Raw genomic sequence first — 21,821 nt, 5'->3', positions numbered from 1 at the left:
GGGGGCCATCCGGTTACAGCCGTGACTAGGTCCCTGGGTTAAGCTCCCAGGGCGCCAGGAAGACCTGTCTCTAAGCATGGACATTTCAAAAGCCATGAAGCCCAAATCTTAAGAATACTTCTAGAAAAAGCCTTATGTTCCAAAAGTTTGGGATGAGAACCCTGAATCCTTTCCATCCACTCTCGCAGGAGCAAAGACGGGTTTGTTTGTGTTTTTTTTTTTCCTTCTGTTTCTCCCTTGGGTTGCTCGATGTCGTCTACAGAGCGTAGCCCACACCCATGTTCCACCTGTTTTCACAGCATCACCTGAGGGTCTGGGAATGGGTGCCCACTGCTGCGACATCACTCTGGCTGCTCACCTGGCCCTGATGATCGATAAAGAACTCTTTTCTCCTACCCCAGTGTCTTGTTTCTGTGGTTTCACATACATAAAGGAGGTATCTGTGAAGTGGGGTAACATTTGTGACCACCCACACACAGTTTTTGACAAAACAGTGTGTCCCACCCTCACCAAGGAGCCCTCAATCTCAGTAGCTTCAAGTAGCTGAATGGGGACAAGGGCATCTCTCAGCATTAGCCGGGAAAGCCCAGATTCTAGAGCTGGCTCCATACATCAAGGCAGAAAGAGCTCAAAAATGGCCACACCCAAGGGTCTCTGGGTGGCTCAGTCAGTTAAGCATCTGACTCTTGATTTCAGCTCAGGTCTTGGGCTCAGGGTCGTGAGTTCAAGCCCTGCGTTGGGTTCCATGCTTGGGTGTGGAGCCTACTTAAAAAAAAAAAAAAAAAAAAGCCACATCCACGTATAGCATCCTCCTCAGCAATGTCCTGATCTTAACATCTATCAACGTAAGGCCAGAGGGAACACTTCAGAGTTATCTGGAGAATATTTTTCTGGTTATAAAAACAATTGTACTGCTATATTAATATGGAAAATCCAAGTGTTTCAAGAGGGGTGGGGGAAAGCCAAACACCCTCGATCTCACCATTCAAATGTTTTCTGCCAGTTTTTTCTTTAATGATGTACATACGAATACACGCACTTCTAAAATAAAATTAAGGTCACAATTAAGTATCTCTTTTCCTCCACTCAACATACATCACAAGCACTTTTCCATCATTAAATGCAAAAACATGAATTTTATCAGCTATCCATCCTCATCAACTGGATGTGCCAGAGTTCATTTACATGTATTCCCATTGTGGGTATTTAGATTGTTTCCAAATTTTCACTATAACAAAAGCTAATTCGATAAACATCCTCACAAATAAATCCTTGTCCCATCTCTGGTTATTTCACATGAGTACGTTCCTACAAGTGGGATTACTGGGACTGAGAGTTTAACATTTTTAAGACTTTGAGTCTATAACACCAAATTGCACCCCAGAAGGTTTCTTTCAACATACAATCCCAACTAGTTTTCACCATCAATGACCTGTGGGACCCAGTGATGGCATGTGGGGCTCAGCCTTAACTTTGCCACCTGTTCTTTAGGGGAACACGGAATCAGCCCATTCTGCTTTCCTGATTCCTAGTCACCCCCTACAACCTGACAAAAAGAAAAAAGCAGCCCGGAGGACCAGCGTGGGTCTAAGAGGAAGACCAGCATGGGTCTAAGAGGAAGACCAGCATGGGTCTAAGAGAGTGATTACAATATTTCTAAAAATTTGTATCACCATGTATCTTCCTTTCGGAGCCCATGGTTGCCTCCAAAGGCAATTCTGGATCAAGTCTGAGGCCTCAAGTCGGGGCAGCAATTCCTCCATCAGCCCCAGCACGCCTACCTCGAAAGGCTTCAACCATGCTTAAGGAATAACTACCCACAACCTCCTGTTCACTTGCCTAAAGTTGGCTGATGCCTAGTGGTTTTCCCATCAGACTTTACCTCCGGCAGGATAAAAAGGCTTAATTCCAAAGTCGGACATGGGGGGTCCTCTAGTATTTCATCTTGACCTTGAGTTATCAATTAACTACCAACTTGCTCCCTGCCACCCCGAAATTCCTTCAGTGGTATTTGTTAATGAGACAGAAAATCCACCTGCCTGATTCCCTCTTTTCTCTCCCTCCCACTCCAGAATTCAGTAGGCACTATTCCACCCTATGCCTTATTCTCTTTTCATCATTTCACCCCCCAAAAGTGTCACCTTCCAATGCCCTCCCACTCTTATCCCACCCATCCACGGACCCACTAACCCTATCCAGGTGTTAGGACACTCTTCTCACCACTATAATTCTTCTCATCCTGTTCAATAATTCTAGGGTAGGGAGAACAAAAAAGCTCTCTTCAAAAGTAACACATTAGATATTACTTGAAAAAAAGCAATTTGTATGCAGTCTCTTCTCAGTCAAAATGTCAACCTCATGAAATGGGAAAGTCCGTAGGATTCTAAGATTATGGGGCCAGGACAGTGTATTCTATCTATAAAACATTTCTTTAGATCCTACACAAACCTGACATTTATAAGCTCAATAAGAACAAATTAAATTGGAAGCTCATCTTTCCTTCCATCACACTGGGTGCGCAAGTGCAGCAAAAGATTGCTAAGTATGCCTGAAGAGAAATTATTTATGAAAATTATATAGCAAGTACTTAACTCCCAAAAATATTGTTTAATGAAAATTAGACAGAACTTTATCACACAAAATCCTAAATTAAGATATTTTGTTGAACGACATTGGCCTTGCCCTTGAGATAAACATGCTCAGAATCCCTCATCAGAAAGAATTGCACAAGCTTTATTTTCCATAAAAATGGGGACGATGCTCGACTCCAGTTTTCTCTTGTTTACGGGAGCTGAATACTACATTGATAAAGGGGAATACGAACTGAAACAGAAACAAACAAAAAACAAACCCATAACTCTTGATGGCCTTCCTAGACCAAGAGACATACCCATAAAACAAAGTCTTTCTTGCCTTTTTAGAATGGAAAATTCAAAGGATCACAATCATCACGCTAGTATCACTTTCATATGACAAGCAAGGTCAACAGGAACAGAGCCAACAGAGAGTGACCACAGATTCCCTACTCAAAATAAAATGTGGAAAACAGGTCTGCATAGCATGGCCTGAGACAATAAAAAAATAAACGATCTGGCCCTGAGAAGAGATCCTTGATTCAGTGGCTCTCTGCCTTCGCTCTGGCCCACACATCTGAGGGACAGGGATCCAGGAGGCCCTGGTAGATAACAGAGGCTTGCTATGAGGGTGGGGGTGGGGGTTCTTTGGGTAAAAGAATCAAGGAGAGGAAGGCCTTGTAGACAGTCTTAAATCTAAAATTTCCTTGTGGCTTCTAAAAGCCCCTTCCCTCCCAGGTGATGTTGAGACACGCAGGAGCCCCATACCCCACAGATAACAGACCTACACACAGCCCCATTTTACAGATGTGAAAACTAAGGTGCCAAAAGGAGAAGTGATTGGGAGAGTTAATGAAAGCGCTGAAAGTCAACTCCGGGTCTCTGGACACTTGAGTTCACGCACCTTGCACTACACAGAGCCTTGAACATAGCTGGTTGTCAACAAGTATTTAATAAATTAGAGATAGAAGGGTACATGTTTGTGTTCATTCAATAAAATAATTGCCTGGGTTACTACAATGGTTCACATCCTGGGATCCCTGGATCCCCAGCAGAACTCAAAGTTCCTGCTGCCAGCAGGGGTCCTGGGCTAGATTCAGACTCAGAAGGCCTAAGGGGACTATGAGTTTATCTAAAAAAAAGGCTGCCCGGGATCTAAAACGTCAAGTTTCTCTACTTTGGGCCAGAATTAGATCAACCAAATTTGAGGATGCTATTTCTCCCAGGTCAATCGGGAGTTCTGCCTAGAAGTCTTCTGCAATTCTCATAGTAAAAACAGGCATCAGAGTCTTCCTAACTAAACACAATTTATTTCAGGGACAGTCTGTCAAAAGATGGAGCTGGTGAGGGGGGAAATCATTGAAAAAGGAGGCTTGAAGGTAAAATGCGGGCGGATGGAAGCCTGCGGCCTATAGTGCGCGGGGCCTGGTGGAGTCCTCGGGACAGGCTAGGGCCTGGCATCAGCTGCCCAGGGGCTGGGTTTGCTGCTGGTGTATTTCCTTTGGTATATTACACAAAATATTGGCTTCACGTTGAAATCTGGAACCACAGACAATCTATCAATCTTTGTTGAAAAATCAAGATTTATTCAAACTTCCTCACTTCCATTCCCACCAGCCACTTCCTTAAGGGACATCCCTCAACCCTGCCTCGGGCAGACACTATGCACCCAATATTGATCACATTCAGGACAAAAGCAGGACACATCAGAGAGCCCTGACCTCCTATCCCATGTGAGAAGAACCTGGCATCCCATACAGATGAAGAGAAGAACTGATTTTATTATTAATAAAACTGACACTTCACAGCAATTTACATTCTGTTTATATATTACTTTATGTACTTTTAGATGTTATATTTTATGAAAAATACACTGTTTATTATATTTATTTTCACATACGTAGTGTTGGGCATACGGTAAGCATTCAATAAATTAAAGTTAACCGAATTTCCTTAAAGATGTTATAGCAAAATACTAAAATCAGCTAAGGGCATACCTGTAATAAACATAATGAAGCAATGGTAAAGAAAATTCAGACTAAAGCACACGGAGCCTGAAAAGATGTTTATATGTATATAGAGAGAGAGAGAGAGAGAAAGGGAGAGAGAGAAGGAATACATTGGTATCACTGTTATTTCCATATCATTTGGTCTCCATGGATACCATCTAACTTCTCTTCTGACAGGAAAAAATTCACTGACAATATTATATTTCACTGTTAAATTCTTTGATGCTTTGCATAAAATAGCTATTCTGTGTTTAATTCCTTGCCATCATCCATATACTCTCAGAAGTAAATCCCTTTTTGCTGCAAATTCTGTAAGAGAAAGTCAGTGTTCAATCCACAGTCCCAATTTCCTGGCGTTTTCACATTAATAAAAATGACAGAATTCTGAAAGTTAACACCTTACATATTTGTAGATTGCTGTAACTTATACAACCTTCTTTCATACACAGGATCTCCTCTGTTCCCCAAAGCAACCCTACCAGATAGGCACTTAAAGTACTATTATCACCTTCCATAGAACTAACCCCAAAAGGGTAATCACTGTTATTTATCTTTCGGTTGTGTATTATCAGCTGACCCACTAAAATACAATTTCCCCAGAGGGTAAGGAAGTTGTTTTCCTGTTCCCAGTTGAACCCACAGAGCCTAGCACTGTGTCTGGTGCCTAGTGAATGTCCCAGGAATATTTATTAAGTGAATAAATAAGGTCCTTCATCTGCTTTACGCCCTCTTCGGTATAAAGCACAAAACAGAACCATGTCCCAGATACCCCATTTAGAGTTCTGCTCTTTATCAAAAGGAAATTGTGTGAAAACGTTCTAGAAACAACACAGCTCATAGTCGATAATCCTAAGAATAAAAGGACAGTGTCCTTGCAAACATGAAGCAATGGATGCCCATCAAAAGTTAAATATCTGAAGTCTCGAATGTTCCACTACTAGTTGTGAGTTTAACAGCCTTAACTAGCTTTGGTATACTGAACATCTGCCTAATAAAGTACTTCAGGAGGCAGAGTTAGAGAAAAGTGGGGCCATGGTTCATAGAGCTGTCAGGACCTTAGGACAATCATTTCTTTGCCATAATTTGCTGCTTTCAGTTTAACTACAAACTCTTAGTTTTGATTACGATGACATTTTTACAGGTAAGTAAGTCTGAAGTATGCAAAATTATCTTCAACTTGTGAAGATCAAAAGAAAAAAGACAACTCGCTGAGGATGAAGTATATAAATGTTTAATATTAGGAAGCAATTACAAACCATCACAGAACAGAACTCCTGAATCCAAGAGGCCAAAATCTAACTTCTTACACAAAGGCTGAGTTATAAATTATAATCATTCACTAATTACGGCGAAATTCCGGACTTTGCCATCTATCAGTCAATAGACGTTCCGAGGTTACCCCGCAGAAATGCCCGTTTAATTTCTAAATATTCCATCTCCGAAGTTTCCTTAGAAAAGACAAGTTTTTCCAGGATTTTTTAGGTTTCTATTTCGACCCCTTCCCCTTCCAAAAAAGGAAGGATGCGGCGTTGGGAAAACTCGAGGATCCTGAATCTGTGTGCCCCCCTGAAGTGAAACAGGGATCCCCTCCCCCTCCAGGTCCTGGTAGAGGAGCGCGCATCTAACATCAAGATGATCCACCTTTCGAGCTCAGTCTGTCACCAGACCCCTGTCTGCACCTGCCCTGCGAGCCCCAGAAAGTGCAGGCTCCTAAGCTCCAACGCAATTTGCAATCGGTCTGAAAACTAATAAATGCCTGCAGGCTTGACACAGCAGCAGCCTTGGTGATTCCTGAAAATCCACAACAGGAAATGTAACTATCCTCCACCCTCCCTAGCCATTCATCAAAAGCAGCCCCGGTCACGGCAACAGGGAGGCCAGTAGCAGAAGGCAAATGCCAGCACTTTTGCTCCTGTAGGAAGACTCTGCGTTTTCTTATTCCGTAACCAGGGACGGGGAGCACTACCCGCCGCCCGCACTGGAGGGCGGAGGCTCAAGAGGGACGGAGAGGGTAAAATGTCCCCAAGTTCCCAACACTCCCCTGCGCGGTTGCAAACCAGCGAACGCCGCGCCGCTAATCCGTGGCACCCCGAGTGCCGGCCCCAGGGGGCACACCTACAGCTGATGCCCAAGGCTTCTGCCTACACCCACGGACCCGGGCGCCTCAGCTGGCGCCCGGAGCACTGTCCCCGCGCCCGGCTCGGGCTGCCAGCCTCCTTCCCTTCTCCCCCTCCAACCGGGCAAGGGGGTAGGGCGGCCAACGTACCGAGACCTGGGGCCAAAGACAGATGCCGGCGCGTCCTGGCGAAGGGCTGTAGTTACACGCAGAGGCCCTCCGAACTTGCGGGGGCTTCCCGAGCCCCCCTCGGGGACCGGCCCCAGGCCGGGGCACTGAGCGCGGCCGCAGGCGGGCGGGCGCCACGACTGGCCGCGGCGGGCAGCGCTCGGTGGGCGAGCCCGGCCGGCGAGGCGGAAAGGAAGTGGCGGCCACGGCTGTGCACCAACCACGTTCGGCCGGCGGGCGAATGCCACTCGGCGCCCAGAGCGGGGTCGGAGGGCGCGGGGCGGGCACTCGCGTCCCCACCCCGCCGCTGCCCGCGCCCCTGGACCCCCGGGGGACGCCCGCCCCCACGCCTGCCAGCAGGGCGCCGCTCGCTCCCCGGAGGCTCCCCGCCCCCACCTCGCCCGCTCCGTAGCCGAGGCGGGTCAGGCCCAGCGCGCCAGGCCGGCCCGGGGGCGCCTGCGGGGACCCGGCGGCGCCCGGCGCTAGGCCGCGGCCGGGGCGGATGACCCCCTCCGCGCGGCGCCCCCCCGGGACGCGCCGCCGGAGCCCCCCCGCGCGCCGGGACAAGTGCAGTGACAAAGCCCCGGGGCCGGGCCGGACGCTGGCGGCGGGAAGGAGGACGCGGCGTCCCTCCGCAGCGGCGGTGGCGGCAGCGGCCCAGCTCCCAGGAAGCCGGGCGTGCCGGCCAGGCCCGGCCCCCAGCCCCGCTCGGAGCCCGCCCGCCGCCGGTCCCCCGGTCCCGCGGGCCGGCGAGCCCTGGCACCGCTGCGGGGCGCCCCACCAAGTTTCCTCTCGCCGCGGCGCGAGGCGCCTCTCCCGGCCGGGGCGCGGGGCGCGGGGCGCAGGCAGCCGGGCGGACGGCGGACTCCTGCTTATTCACGCTGGCGCTGCCCGGAGAGAGGCGCCGCCGCCGGACACCGAGAAAGACCCGCTGCCCTGCTTCGCATCTGGTGGCGACGGCGTCTGCAAACGCGCACACACACGCACGCGACAATTTTGTTTTAAAAGGAGGCCCGACTCCAGCGGACCTGCACCCACACACACACCACCTGGGGCGCAGAATCACACAGAGCAGGTCTGTGTCCATGGAGCCACCTCTCCGCATCTGCAAATCCAAAAGTGAAATCAAACCTCCACCAACCTCCTCCTCCTCCCTCTCTACCTCCTCCTCCTCCTCCACCTCCTCCTCCTCCTCCTCGCAGCCTCAGCAGCAGCGGCAACAGGAGCAGAACCTGCGTCCCCTAAAATCGGATGATCCCTGAGGGCGCCGGCTGTTCCTCCCCAAATCGGTATTACTATTGATGAACCCCAGCATTTTCCGTCTGCAAAACACTGTGTCAAACCATCAGGACGCGCGCACACACACATCCCCTCCAGTCCTCACAAACATGCCCTCGAGAAAAACACACACGCACAGTCACAACTATTATTTGAAAAATGTTACCTCTCAGTGTGCTTTTTCACACTACCAATACAATTCCGCAAGGTTTAAGTGTTGCTAGGGTGTGTGAAATGGAAACGAAAGCCCGTCAGTTGAATAATCGCAGGAGCAAAACTAAAAGTTACTCCCCGGCTTGCCTGAGAACAGTCCAGATCGAAAGCAAAACAAGGAGAGGAAACTGCGAAGAGCCGAGGCTGGAAATCCCCCCACCCCCCGCCCTCCTCCCCGCCTGGCTCCCTCCCTCCCTCGCCTCCCCCCTCCGCCCTCCTCCCTCCGCCCTTCCTCCCCAGTGTTTGTTTCAAGCTTGTGCAACCGGGAGGTGGAGGCGGAGGGAGGGCGCGAGCGGCCCGGCCGGGAGGTGCGGAAGTTCGCCGCGGCTGTTGATTGGCGGGCAGCGCCGCTTTCATCATTTCTCGGAAAAGTCAATTTCATTTTCACTTCCCCACGTCGCGGCAGCGGGAGCAACAAGCGGCTGCTCGTGAGTCTGTTGTTGGCACGCCGGGACGCTCACACTCGCCGCGCACACGCTCGAGGCCCGGGGGTGGGCGGTGGGGGGGTGGGAGGGGGATGGGGGCGACCGGGCCCCAGCTTCGTTTCAGGCCCGAAGCTAGCGGCGGTGGGAGAGGAAAGCAGGTACCTGAGCCTCCATCGTCAGGGTTACCTGAAGGCTGGGAAGGAAGGAAGGAAGGAAGGAAGGAGGAGGAGGGCGGCAGGGGAGCAAAGGGGGCGCTTGTCATCCAGGTGCTGGGGCAGGTGTAAGTGGGGTTTAGCCCCGCTGTTTTCAGAGTGGCTAAAAACTCACTTGGTAGCATGCCCGCCTCCAAGGAATAAAAGGAACGATGAGCGGGCAAGACAGCATTACTTCCAAATTAATGCAAGAACTGGGCCAGGCGAGGACTTGCGACCTTAACCTTACTGGAACCCTCATCAGGAGCTGAGGGTGTAACCATTTGGAGGGCTGCTACCATCTCGGGCACCACCAGGCGCTCTGTTTGGGGGGCGAGGGCGATAAGGAAGGCCTTCCCCTAGTCGGTCTACAGCGGCGCACTGGAGACTGACTTACCGCCCGTGCGACAGAACTTACTTCCCTGCAGGAGGAGATGCGCAAGAGTTCATGTGTGAGTTAATTTTACTTCAAGATGTCTTAATCGTATGTCTTAATCGTGGCCGGTCCAGGAGAGATGCTTCATACTGTGACACCTTCAGCCGCATTCAGATCTGACCTCTCTAACTTAGTAGCTGGGCATGCTCGGTCAAGTTGCATGACCTAAGGCCTCATTTTTCAATGCTGTGAAATGGGGATAAATGATAAAATGCAAGACTACCAGCTACAGCACCTGTCACCTTCAAGGTGTGTTAGCTCACACGACTACGATTCATTTGAGACCTACCGCTTTGGGGTCCTTTGCCTTAACAGTATCATTTCTCATCTAATTATCCCTCTTTCTTTCCCCAACTGCAGTTTAAGCAGCCTTCTCCCAAACGTCTCTACCTCAACCAGGAAAGACCCTTCCTGGGAGGCCATAACTATTTACATGTGAACCCTTCTAAAAACATAGCTCCAGCATCCCTCTTTGCCACAGAAGTATTGAATTCTGCGGATTGGAAAAGAAAAGTCTCCAAGTATGCATATGTGATGAGGAGACAGCTGAGTGTTCACAATTCTGTTTTGTGGCTGTGATCTCAAAAGTAGATCTCCCATACTCACATTGCTTCTTCTCCCCTCTCCTATAATACTCTCTGACACACACTTGCTTTCTTATTTCCTAGAACATTGACCGCTCCGGGCAACGAGAGTCATTATAGACAAAGTCTGTAGGGCAGCTGTCATTCTTTACCCACCTAGGGACACAAGTTACAAACCCAGTAGTCATTCTTGATGTCTTCTTTCCCCCAACATACATCTATGTTGGCCTGTTGGTGCTACTCCCAAATACGTGTGGACCTGGCCCCTTCTCCGTCCCCACTGCACCGCCTGCGTTCAGTTATAGGGCTGCCTCCAGCCATGCCCACCGCTGTGCTCCCCCAGGCTAGCGGCCACACTACCGCCCAGTTCAGTAAAAAATTAACTTCAAATAAAGCACAATTCCAACCCTAACTCAGCCTCTCATAAACCTCTCTGTAGCCTTCAGAATAAAGTCTATATTTTTTTAGTATTTATTTATTTATTTATTTTGAGAGAGAGAGAGAGCTAGAGCAAACGGGGGCGGGGGCGCAGGAAGGGGGCGGGCAGAGAGAGAATCTTTTTTAATATATATATATATTTATTGTTATGTTAATCCCCATACATTACATCATTAGTTTTTGATGTAGTGTTCCATGATTCATTGTTTGCATATAACACGCAGTGCTCCATGCAGAACGTGCCCTCTTTGATACCCATCACCGGGCTAACCCATCCCCCCACCCCCCTCCCCTCTAGAACCCTCAGTTTGTTTCTCAGAGTCCATAGTCAGAGAGAATCTTAAGCAGGCTCCACACCTAGCGTGGGTCGGACACAGGGCTTCATCTCACAACCCTGAGATCATGACCTGAGCCGAAATCAGGAGTCACTTCGCTGAGCCACCCAGGCACCCTATAAAGTCCATGTTATTTAACAAAATATATAAAAATCCATCATGATCTGGCACCAAGCTACTTTTCCAGCCTCATTTCCTGGGACTGGGCCCCAGGAGCTCCACACCGCTCCCTTTTGTCACGCCCTTCCTTTCTGTAAAACAACAGAGCTATCCTCTTGTTGGTTGTCTTATCCTTCGCATGGTACCCAGCACAAACAGGCGCTCAAATACTTGTGAATTAATAATTACCTGCCCCTTTTTTCTCATGAAATATTTTAGACTTTATCAGAGTATTTTATTTTTTTATATGTTGTAACTGATATTTATTGTGCAGAATGCAGAAAATGCAGCAAAATTGGAAGAGGGAAATAAGCCATCTGGCATGTCACCAGTCAGGAATTGGGCTGCTGATATTTTTATGTATTTCTTTAATTTTCCTAAAGGTCCATTTCAGGTCCTCATCGACGCAGTCTCTCTGTATCATGTAGTAATGCCCATTGCGCTGCCCATTTTCCATAATGTGTGTGTGACTTCCCTCTGTCCTGTTCTGTTTCTTGGCTGGCTTCTCTTCTGCTGCCGGCCCCCTAAATTATGGTGTTTCCAGACATTCCATCTTAAACCCTTCCATTTTCTCATTCCACGTGCTTTCTCTTGTGCTCTCACTCATGCCCAGAGCTTCAGCTAGCTCTATTTGGTGTTAGCTCCAAAGTCTGTAGCTTGTTCCTTGGGTTCGACAAATTATGCATGTCTAAAACTAAACTCATCACATCTTTCCCAACAACCTTGTATATTTATCACCTCGCTGACCCACCAGCAAACTGGCATACATCAGTGACTCCTGCCTTTCCTGAGCCCCCCGGAGCTCCCGGAGGCATGGGTGCTGTTTCCAATTTCTCAGACCCCTAAACACATAAAGCATAGAATGAATTTCACTCTATTCTTGTGACCTTGAAGATGTATCGCTACGGACCCAAAGTATAAATACGCCCCCAAAATCCACATGGTATTGATATACACAGTCAAGAAATATTTCTTGGCCTTTTGATGAGATACATACAGTCATAAATCTCTGTGGAAAATGGATCAATATAGCAAAATATAACCTTTTTGAATGTCTCTGAAAAAAGTAACCTTTGCCATACCAAAGAAATCTGACCAGACCCCTTGGTCTAATACAAAAACCATTGTGCGAGCAGTCTTATATAATGAAACCAGAGTGATCTCCTGAATGAGACCTGTTATTGTTTCACCTGGGGAATGGGACCTTCTAAAAGAAGATCTCCCTGCATGCATTAGGACTAATTTCTTTTCAGGGAAGTTGAGTAAGAGCAGTGATTGGACTTGGAGTGATTGATCTCTCCATGAAGGATTTCAACTAAGGAAGAAATTTAAAGATACATTCAAGGTTAACCCCTTTCAAATGGGTTTTTCATTTGTTTTCCTAACAAGAAGAGTTTGATAAAATAATCATTCAAATAGCCGACATTTACTAAGTGCCCACAAACTTTTCTCAGCATTGGGAATACAGCACTGAACCAAAACCATTGGAAATCTCTGCCTCCTGAGAAGGTTTCTTCCAGTCTAGTAAATTGTCATGTTAATTTCCATTACATCATCTCCCAGGATCCCAGCATCCCCTCCATCTATAATCACAGCCTTTAGAAATGTACGTTAAAGTTAAGAATGTGCAATACGAGGGCTCGCTCACTATAATGTTAAGTATTTATAGTTGTGATTAAATCAGTAGCCCCTCATCCATCTGTTAATTGATGTCCCAATCTTCTCCACCTTATCAATGATACCACTCTGTTCTGGCCACAGAGGCTCCCCTCCATGGTGCTATAATTCGGGGGATTATAAAATCATAGAAAATGAGTATTCCACACTTGCAAGAGCAGTTGGGCCAATAGAGAGGCAAAGACTATAGTCCTGAACTCTAAAGAATATTACTGTGCAGTCCCCGTTGAATAAATATACAGTCAAGTTAGATTTTAGTTGAGACAGTAGAACTGTAATGACATTGAAAAGGCCCTCAATCAAAGTTCAAGGATCAGAGGCATCAAGTTGGAGAAATTCTTGACTATTACCTCATGTAATGGTTTCTCCCACTTTACTAGAAACTCTGAAATGAGGTCTATTTTGTTGCAATTATTCTCTGAAATCATGAATTTAAATTGAGCGATATATTGCCCAGTCCTTAGTAATAAATATTAATTTTGTCCTGTTCTGATGAAATAAGGGAAAAAATATTCTTTAAAATTGCCAGGATAGGGGCAACTGGCTGGCTCAGTCAGTGGAGGGTGTGACTTATAATCTCAGGGTTGGAAGTTCAAAGCCCCACGTTGGGTGTGGAGATTATTTAAAAATAAAATCTTTAAAAGTAAATAAAAGAAAAGAAAACTGCCAGGGTGTGTGTGTGTGTGTGTGTGTGTGTGTGTCAGAGAGAGAGAGAGAAAGAGGGAGAAAGAGATTATCTTGTCTAAAAGGAAGGTTTACAATTTTTACAACTTCATACATTGTTTTTTTTGCTAAAATTTCTCTGTTCCATCCCCAGATATCTTTGAAATATTCATCCCTTCTCCAAGGTGATAAACTATAAAGTAGTACTTTTATTTTTAAAGTCAGAAGGAAAAGGTGTCAAAAAAAAGGAAAAGGCATCCATAGTTCTGTCTTGAGGTTCTTTAGAAAGAATAACTATAATAGTTTCAAACAAGAAATTATTTTAAACAAGAAATTAACTTCAGGGGCGCCTGGGTGGCTCAGTCGTTAAGCGTCTGCCTTCAGCTCAGGTCATGATCCCGGGGTCCTGGGATCAAGTCCCACATCGGGCTCCCTGCTCGGAGGGAAGCCTGCTTCTCCCTCTCCCACTCCCCCTGCTTGTGTTCCCTCTCTTGCTGTGTCTTTCTCTATCAAATAAAGAAAGAAAATCTTAAAAAAAAAAAAAAAGAAAGAAACTTCAAGTTTTTAACGTAAATTCAGCAAACCACACAATTCACTGGATCCGGATATTTGGAGAATTTTTTGTTACAGCTTCCAGTCTCTGTAAGCTCTTCACATAGCGTATGAAGCTCGATGACACTCAGCGTGTTCTCTTTCTTCCCAACCATCCGCATTCTGAATGACACCCCCTTCGTTCTATTTGCAAATGTTTGGAAATTTGCCAGTCAGAAAGACAGAAGAGTGTCATGGAACAAAGGACTGACAGTATTTTTAAGTCTCCGACTTCCTCGAAAAAACTTCATCGCCCCTAAATCCAATACGTGCATGACAGTTCACACACACACACACACACACACACACACACACACGCCTCTGGCACTGCCTCCTTGGCCTCTGAGGCGAGTGGGTGACATTTTGCAGGCCTGTGTGTGGAGCACGGCCACTCTGGGGACACTGAGCTGCTTGAAGGCCGTAGGAACAAGACAAGCCCCTGCTCTCCCAGAGCTTACATCCCAGTGGGGGCAATGTCAACAGACAACCCAACCAATAAAAAAGTTACAGATTGGTCTTGGTGTTTTGAAGGAAATAAACAAGAGCTTTGGCTGAAAATACTGGCCGATCTAGGTGGTCAAGGAAAGTTCCTCAGAGAAACTGAAGAACAAGAAGGCGCCTGGGTGGTTCAGTCAGTTGGGTATCTGCCTTCCACTCAGGTCATGATCCTGGGATCGAGCCCTGCATGGGGCTCCCTGCTCAGCGAGGAGCCTGCTGCTCCCTCTCCCTCTGCTGCTCCCCCTGCTTGTGCTCTTTCTCGCTCGCACTCTCTCTCAAATAAATAAATAAAATCTTAAAAAAAAAAAGAACTAGAGGATGCTGTGTTAGTTTCCTAGGGCTGCCATAACAAAGCACCACAAACCAGGCAACTTAAATAAACAGAAATGTATTGTCTCCTAGTTATGGGAGCTGATAGGCCGAGATCAGGTGTCACAAGGAGAAGGTCAGTTCCTTCTGAGGCTGAGGGAGGGATTTCCTCCATGCCTCCTAGCTTCTGGTGGTTTGCCAGGAATCTCGGGCATTCTTCGGCTTACAGATGATCTGTGATCTCTGCCTTCATTTTCACATGGTGTTCTCCCGGGAGTGAACCTGTGTCCAAACTTCTCCTTTTTATAAAGACACCGGTCATTGGATTGGAGGCCCACCGTACTCCAGTGTCATCTCATCTTAACTAATGACATCTGCAAAGGTTGCATTCTGAGGTCCTGAAGGTTAGGACATCATCATATGAATTTGGTTGGGGGGGTGGGGGGAGCTTGGGGAGGACACAATTCAACACATAACGGGTACCAATTATGCACTAAAGCCCTGGGGCAGAGGAAAGAGTGGGGACAAAGGCCCTAAGAGGCGAAAGGGTCTGGTGAATTCTGGAAAAAAGGCAGCGGATCAAGGAGTTTGGGTTTTATTCTAGGATCAATGGGAAGATTTCCACGGGTTCTGTGGTTTTAAAGGGTCATGTTATAAATTTCCCAGTTGTCACTACAGCAGTGCAATGCAAGGATTTCTTAATTTGTTGGTTTCTTAGGAGAATTTACAACTGTTTTTTCATTGCCCTCTCAATTCATTACATGTTGGATTTGCTGAGGAAATACAACACATTTATGATATTCGGAAACAGTTTTGTCTTTTTTATTTTTTTTTTAAGATTTCATTTATTTATTTGTCAGAAAGAGAGCACAAGCAGGGGGAGCGGCAGGCAGAGGGAGAAGCAGGCCTCCCGCTGAGCAGGGATCCCGATGCGGGACTCAATCCCAGGACCCTGGGATCATGACCTGAGCCGAAGGCAGAAGCTTAACCGACTGAGCCACCCAGGCATCTCCCAGTTTTGTCTTTTTAATATTCATTTTTTTTTAAAGATTTTATTTATTTATTTGAGAGAGAGAGTGAGAGAGAGAAAGAGCACGAGAGGGGGGAGCGGGAGAGGGAGAAGCAGACTCTCTGCCGAGCAGGGAGCCCGATGCGGGACTCGATCCTGGGACTCCAGGATCATGACCTGAGCCGAAGGCAGTCGCTTAACCAACTGAGCCACCCAGGCGCCCCTTAATATTCATTTTTAATTCCTCAGTTAAAATATTTAATTTCCGTTAGCTTTCTCTCCAGATTTTCATCTCCAGAAATGAAGTAAGTTTTTATTTCATTCTTTTCACAACTAAAGAAACTTTCCTTAAAAAAGAAGGAAAAAGAGAAGAAATATTCAACTATAGATTCCAGGCATTTTCTTCAGACTGTTTTGAGTGAACAGTGATCATTTTCAGAGATTATGTCACCACAAAAATCAATATTCATTCCAAAGTTCAGTGGCTCCACATTATTTCAGTTTTTTGATTTCTAAAAATGTTCAGGTTTTTTTTCTGTCAAACTCCTCGTGTAATAAATCATTTTCACAAAACTGAACTTTTGTTGGCAGAACAATCAGCTTAAGTAAAACTTCATGGTTTGCCTTGACCATTTTGTAATTCGAAAGCAAATATTGATTTAAACAGCCCATCACGTATTTTCTCAACCTCAAGCTGTGGATCCTTTCTGCCCCACTCCTCTCTTGACAACCAAAAAAGGTCGACTTTTTTCTGTTTTATGTATTGAGGTTTTGAGTAAGGCTTAATTTAGGGAGAAGGTTCTGTTGCTTTAAAAAAAATTTTTTGGGGGGTGCCTGGGTGGCTCAGTCGTTAAGCGTCTGCCTTCGGCTCAGGTCATGATCCCAGGGTCCTGGGATCGAGCCCCGCATCGGGCTCCCTGCTCCGCGGGAAGCCTGCTTCTCCCTCTCCCACTCCCCCTGCTTGTGTTCCCTCTCTCGCTGTGTCTCTCTCTGTCAAATAAATAAATAAAATCTTAAAAAAAAATTTTTTTTTAATTTAAAAACTAACAGCCACAAAAACTGTTAGTTTTACTTCATTTTCAGATAATCCGAGAGAAAAAAGAAAACACAACCAAATGTAAGTGGAAAAACACTGAAGAGGGAAGGAGAGAAAGAAATACAGACACCAAGCGACAGGAGGTGGTTGTGAGCATCCACAGAGCAGAGCCAGCCACTTTAGAGGTGCCAACATTGTAGGCTTATCATCACTTGGCTTACTCAGTTGTCTCCCATTTTTCTTTGTTTTTACTTCCCATCTTGATGAGAACTTCTCATCTTTTCAGTGATGCAGAACCAAAGAATCATGACCACTTGTTTTCATGTATGCAGTTAAGGTCATTCATGAAAGTTGAGATTTGGACAGTCCTTTTTTCCTCATTGAGAAACTGGAAAAACATGACCCCCAAGCCTGTCATCTTTCACAGTGTTCATATGTTTTACCACATACACACTTCTCCTTTTGTTGGTATTTTTGTTTATGATGAATTTAAGTATGATAGTAGGAAATATTTGTACCACATTGAGGGGAAAAGGAAAATAAAGTTTACATGTACAGTATGACCACCCCAAAGATGTCTTGTAAGTAAGACCAAACGGAAGTACAGCAGAACATTAACAGTGATTGTTTTGAGTGATGGAACTATGGATGATTTTTTTTTACCATTGAAAAGTTAACATTTTTTGAGGATAGATTTTACTTTTATTAATGTAAAATTTTAAATAATATTGTATAGGTGATTTCAGAAAAGTATTTCTTGATCTATGATGCTTATATAAAGTACTTGTGCGTTTTAGCTAGTTTTTTCCATAGAATTTCAAAAAAGAAAGCACTGATTAACATATCTTATGTCTTACACTACATTCTTTTAAGAATTTTTAAACCTGTGTCTCTTTAAGTTACATGAAGATAATTTTTTCCTACAAATGCCATGGAGTTTCTCCTAATCTTTTATCAAAACACTCAACTTTTAAAACGCATTTTGTGTTTTTATCCTAAGAGTTCAAATATTGACTCTCAAATGAACACATAAGAACAAACTTATAATGTATATCCAGATAAATAGCTATTAATCAATGATACATCCCATGATCATTAATATTTAAATAACCTTTTGTTTTGATTCACATTATGGCTTCAATATGCTATTTGAAAAAGACTAAGAATTAAGAGAAATCTATAACAACTAAAGAATCTTTTCTAATTATAAATTTTCATTTCACTTATATGCAAATTTCAGTTACTATATTCTTAGCAATCAAATTCAAATTCTTAGATCTCAAACATGAATGAGGACTCTAAGAAAAATATCAAACTTCTATGTTAAATTTGTTCTTTTTGCTTTTTGTCTTTCTGGCACTTTCATATTTAGTCATCACATTTCCTATTCTGCTTGCTCAGTTTCCACATACAACCAGATCAGCAGAAAGGGAGGGAAAGCATCTCATTTGAGGGCAATGAAGGAAAGAATCTCTCTTTATTGCTCCCTCTCTCTCTCCCTCTCTCCTACATGAACTCACGAAGTAGAAGAGGGTTCTCTGCCTGCAAATGCTCATTTGGAATTCAGAATACATTTTACCACAGAATTAAGAAGAAACTCTAACAATATAAGCAATATAGTTTACCTTCATTGTGGGTTAAAATGAGAATTTGTGGGCTGGCCTGGGAATCCAGTTTCACAACACTGCACAGATGGGAAATGTTCATTCTGAAATCTTAACAGCTGTTTTCCAAGGACATTGTTGGAGCACGTTGGATTGTGTGGGTCTGGGACCGCCTGCCCTCTGCAGGGCTGTGCTTGGCAATTTGGAAGAGACAAGGAGGAAGGAGGCCTGACCTCAAGGCATTTGCAGGCTCCATTGGGAGACAGGGCCCACAAAGAAATGATTATTTCAAGAGAGAAATGGTTGGTGGCTCCACTCCCAGGTAACATTTTAATACATTTATTTACCTGTTTGTTCAGCGAACAGGTTCAGTGTGTTTCTTGACTCTATATTAATTATCTCTCTCTTTTTTATGTTTTGCATAATATTTTCTAATGTAAGTATTACATGATTATAGTAGAATATTAGAGCAATACAGGCCTATTTTGTAGTGACAAAATCGGAAAGCACTGGAATGTCTGTCGGTAACTGAATACTTGAATAAACCGTGGTTGATCTGTTCTATGGGATGCTATGCACAAATAAAAAAGAACACATTAAGACTTTCTGTTGATCTAGAGAGGAGACCAGGATGTATTTTAAAGAATGAAAATGACGATGCAAAGAGGTGTTCATATTATGATCTTATTTTTGCAAAGACAACCCCCAAAAAAGACCCCCCAAAAAAGTGCTTGAATTAAAAAGGATAAAGGTATATATACAAAGCTGTTAATATTGGTCACCTTGAGGACAAGTGAGTTATTAATTTTTTTTATTTATCTTTGTATTGAGAAAAAATGATAATTTTAAAATGAAAATCTGGGAATACAGAACAAATTAAAGAGAAAATTTAAAATCACTTTGATTTCCGACTTTTATTTTGTTAGGATAGTGTGTGTGTGTGTGTGTGTGTACTACTCTGGATAGTTAATTATAAGTAGATTTTTCTTGACTGTCCACTATGTTTATGTCACTTCAAGCACCTTGTGGCAAAAGTGCTTTAATCCAAAGCCACCCAATAGACCCACAGTGGAGACACTTTTAAGCAGGCAGTCATTTCAGTTCCCTTTGGGATCTGCCTACTCTCCCTGTGGGAATGGCCCATCTTAGCCCTTTCTGTATATCTCTCCCACCTAAATGGAAAGGAAGACTTTCCTAAAGTGTAAAAATGTGATAATAAAGGGTGTTGTTCTCATGCCAGAATCCCTGCTCTCCTTAAGGGTTCTCTGCTTTATACTGATGAATTTCCCAACATTGTCTTAAAGAACCAACATGGCTTCCCACCAGGCAAGCTAGATGTACTCACAGGAAGGAAGCAAGCAGATAATGGAGTCTGGTCTGCTAACTGCATTTTTTTTTAAAGATTTTATTTATTTATTTTGACAGAGAGCAACACAGCGAGAGAGGGAACACAAGCAGGGGGAGTGGGAGAGGGAGAAGCGGGCTTTCTGTGAAGCACGGAGCCCGATGTGGGGCTCGATCCCAGGACCCTGGGGTCATGACCTGAGCTGAAGGCAGACGCTTAACGACTGAGCCACCCAGGCACCCCTCTGCCAACTACATTTTAAGAAAAAGCTGTATACATTTCTGCTCAATATTGCTTGTAAGTCCATGACACTAGTTCAGTGGCCTCTGAAAAAGTGAATAGCTTAGTCCAGTTTTCTCTGTATTTCTTCTGAAGAATTATTCACCAGGAGATAGACATCCATTATATCAACATGACACTTTCATCAGCACAAAACTGAACAATTCCAGATAGTAAACAACAAAGCATAGCCAGAACTACCAAAGGAAAAGCTCAGAAGGCTTCCCCGAGGTAGTAGGATTTGGGCTGTACCTTAAAGAATAGGTTAAAAACAGAGTAATTAAAAATATGTATTTGTGTGTGTGATTAATAGCCAGCTTTAAAAAGCCTTGACAGAAGCTTTCAGCCTTTAAAATGTCCTCTCATCCCACAGAGAAGACCCATCTAACAAATTCATCTGGCCCTATCGTCCAAGCTAGTTCTGTATTTAAGCCAAAGAAATTTTGTTGAAGTATACATTAAATGTATTGATAGAGTTGGGAACTAACTTTTTCCATTAAAAATTGGAGATGGGGGTGGAGAGAAAGACTCCTAGATCCAACATGTGGAAGAAATATGTTTACTATGATCTCTAAGATCTTTAGCCTCTAAAACTATAGATGGAAAACTATTTCCCTGTGATATTTCAACTGATTCCTTAGGAATGAAAGAGAAAAGTTACAGTCACCAGATCAGTGCCTGTAGATATAAATTTTTTGGATCCTTTTAGGGCACACAGCAATGGGCAGCTGATACAGTGATGGTGATGAACTTATTCATGGTCATGTTCAGGATGTACAGAAGAGTAGTCTCAACTTATCAACTCAGCATTCCACTCACAAGTGATGACTTTGATTACAAATCTGTGTCTATTCCATGATACCAAACAGCTGGTGGAAACTTAATACCTATTGCCTAGATGTTTAGTTGTGGTCGTGTAGGCAAAACACCTGTGCACTAACCTAGTATTTTATCCAGATATTTGATGGTGTATGCCTATGACCCTTTCACTATATACATTATTTCTTCCTGTTAGCCTAAATAAAGCCCAAATTAGATTAAAATTCAATTTATCTCCAAGTTTAGGCTTTAATTAAACAAAAATAAAGGAATTCTAAGAATCCATATATGGCGAGTCATGTTTTCTGCTATAAAAATGTGAGAGACTCTTGAGTTCAGAATAACAGAGTAAACACAAACCCACGCAACCACCTTTTGTCAAAATTCACCAAGAAATTTCAGGGAGAACAGGTAACAGAAATGTATATCGATCATTAGGAAGCTGAGTGATGTCCATACCCACAATATATGGAAATAGATTTTGGAAAGAGGAATAACAAAGAGCAAGGAGCAAAGGCTGAGCAAAGAGAAGGAAAGTCAAACCTTAACACCTGCAAAGGGAGTTGGAGGGATATCCAACAGAAGTGAGCTAATTTTCCACACAGGACCCAGAAAACACACAGGAATAGGAAACACTGGGTGGGGCAGCAGGATTAAATTAAAAGTCTATCTAAGGAGCAGTTAGGTCCTTACAGTTCTCCACCCTTATCTAATTCCCAAGTAGTTCGTTGACTTCTCCTTTCCCTCCAAATACTGAAATGGGCGGAGGTGGAGTTCCTTTTAAAGCAAGTGAATTGAGGTAGTCTGTATGCTGAACAGTGAAATCTTCAACTCCCTTCCACTCTCAGACCCAGAACACCAACATCCAGAGTAAAATTCCCAGATTGGAGATTGGAGGATGCTACCCCAGAGGAGATACTGGCCAACAGTGATATTTGGAGGGCCTCAGTAGAGAACCATCTGGTCCCCTCAGCTTGCCTCAGTGAAGACCACCAGTGTGTAAGCCCCTGTCCAAAGAGCTTCTGGCTGGGTCAGCTTTTTGGTGCCTTAATCTTAAGAGTGAACA

General features: G+C 44.6%; 1 protein-coding gene across 4 annotated transcripts in view; it reads right to left on the bottom strand.

The window, feature by feature from the left end:
* IRF2 (interferon regulatory factor 2) overlaps positions 1 to 8,509 on the bottom strand; it is an 81,990-nt gene extending 73,481 nt beyond the window's left edge. Inside the window, exon 1 of one of the 4 annotated variants that reach the window (XM_035004269.1) lies at positions 8,311 to 8,509. The gene's annotated coding sequence lies outside the window, so the exon portion shown is untranslated. Of the gene's footprint in view, positions 1 to 6,848; positions 7,156 to 7,915; positions 7,974 to 8,310 lie in introns of those variants that run through there. The other 3 variants (XM_035004270.1, XM_035004268.1, XM_035004267.1) reach the window with 3 other exon arrangements.
* Positions 8,510 to 21,821: the final 13,312 nt, after the last annotated feature.

Source organism: Mirounga leonina, unplaced genomic scaffold, assembly GCF_011800145.1.
Source record: "Mirounga leonina isolate KUSES-001 unplaced genomic scaffold, KU_Mleo_1.0 Mir_128, whole genome shotgun sequence".
Lineage (NCBI taxonomy): Eukaryota > Metazoa > Chordata > Mammalia > Carnivora > Phocidae > Mirounga > Mirounga leonina.
The sequence above is the reverse complement of the archived record's forward strand: the minus strand, read 5'-3'. Positions and strand labels throughout refer to the sequence as shown.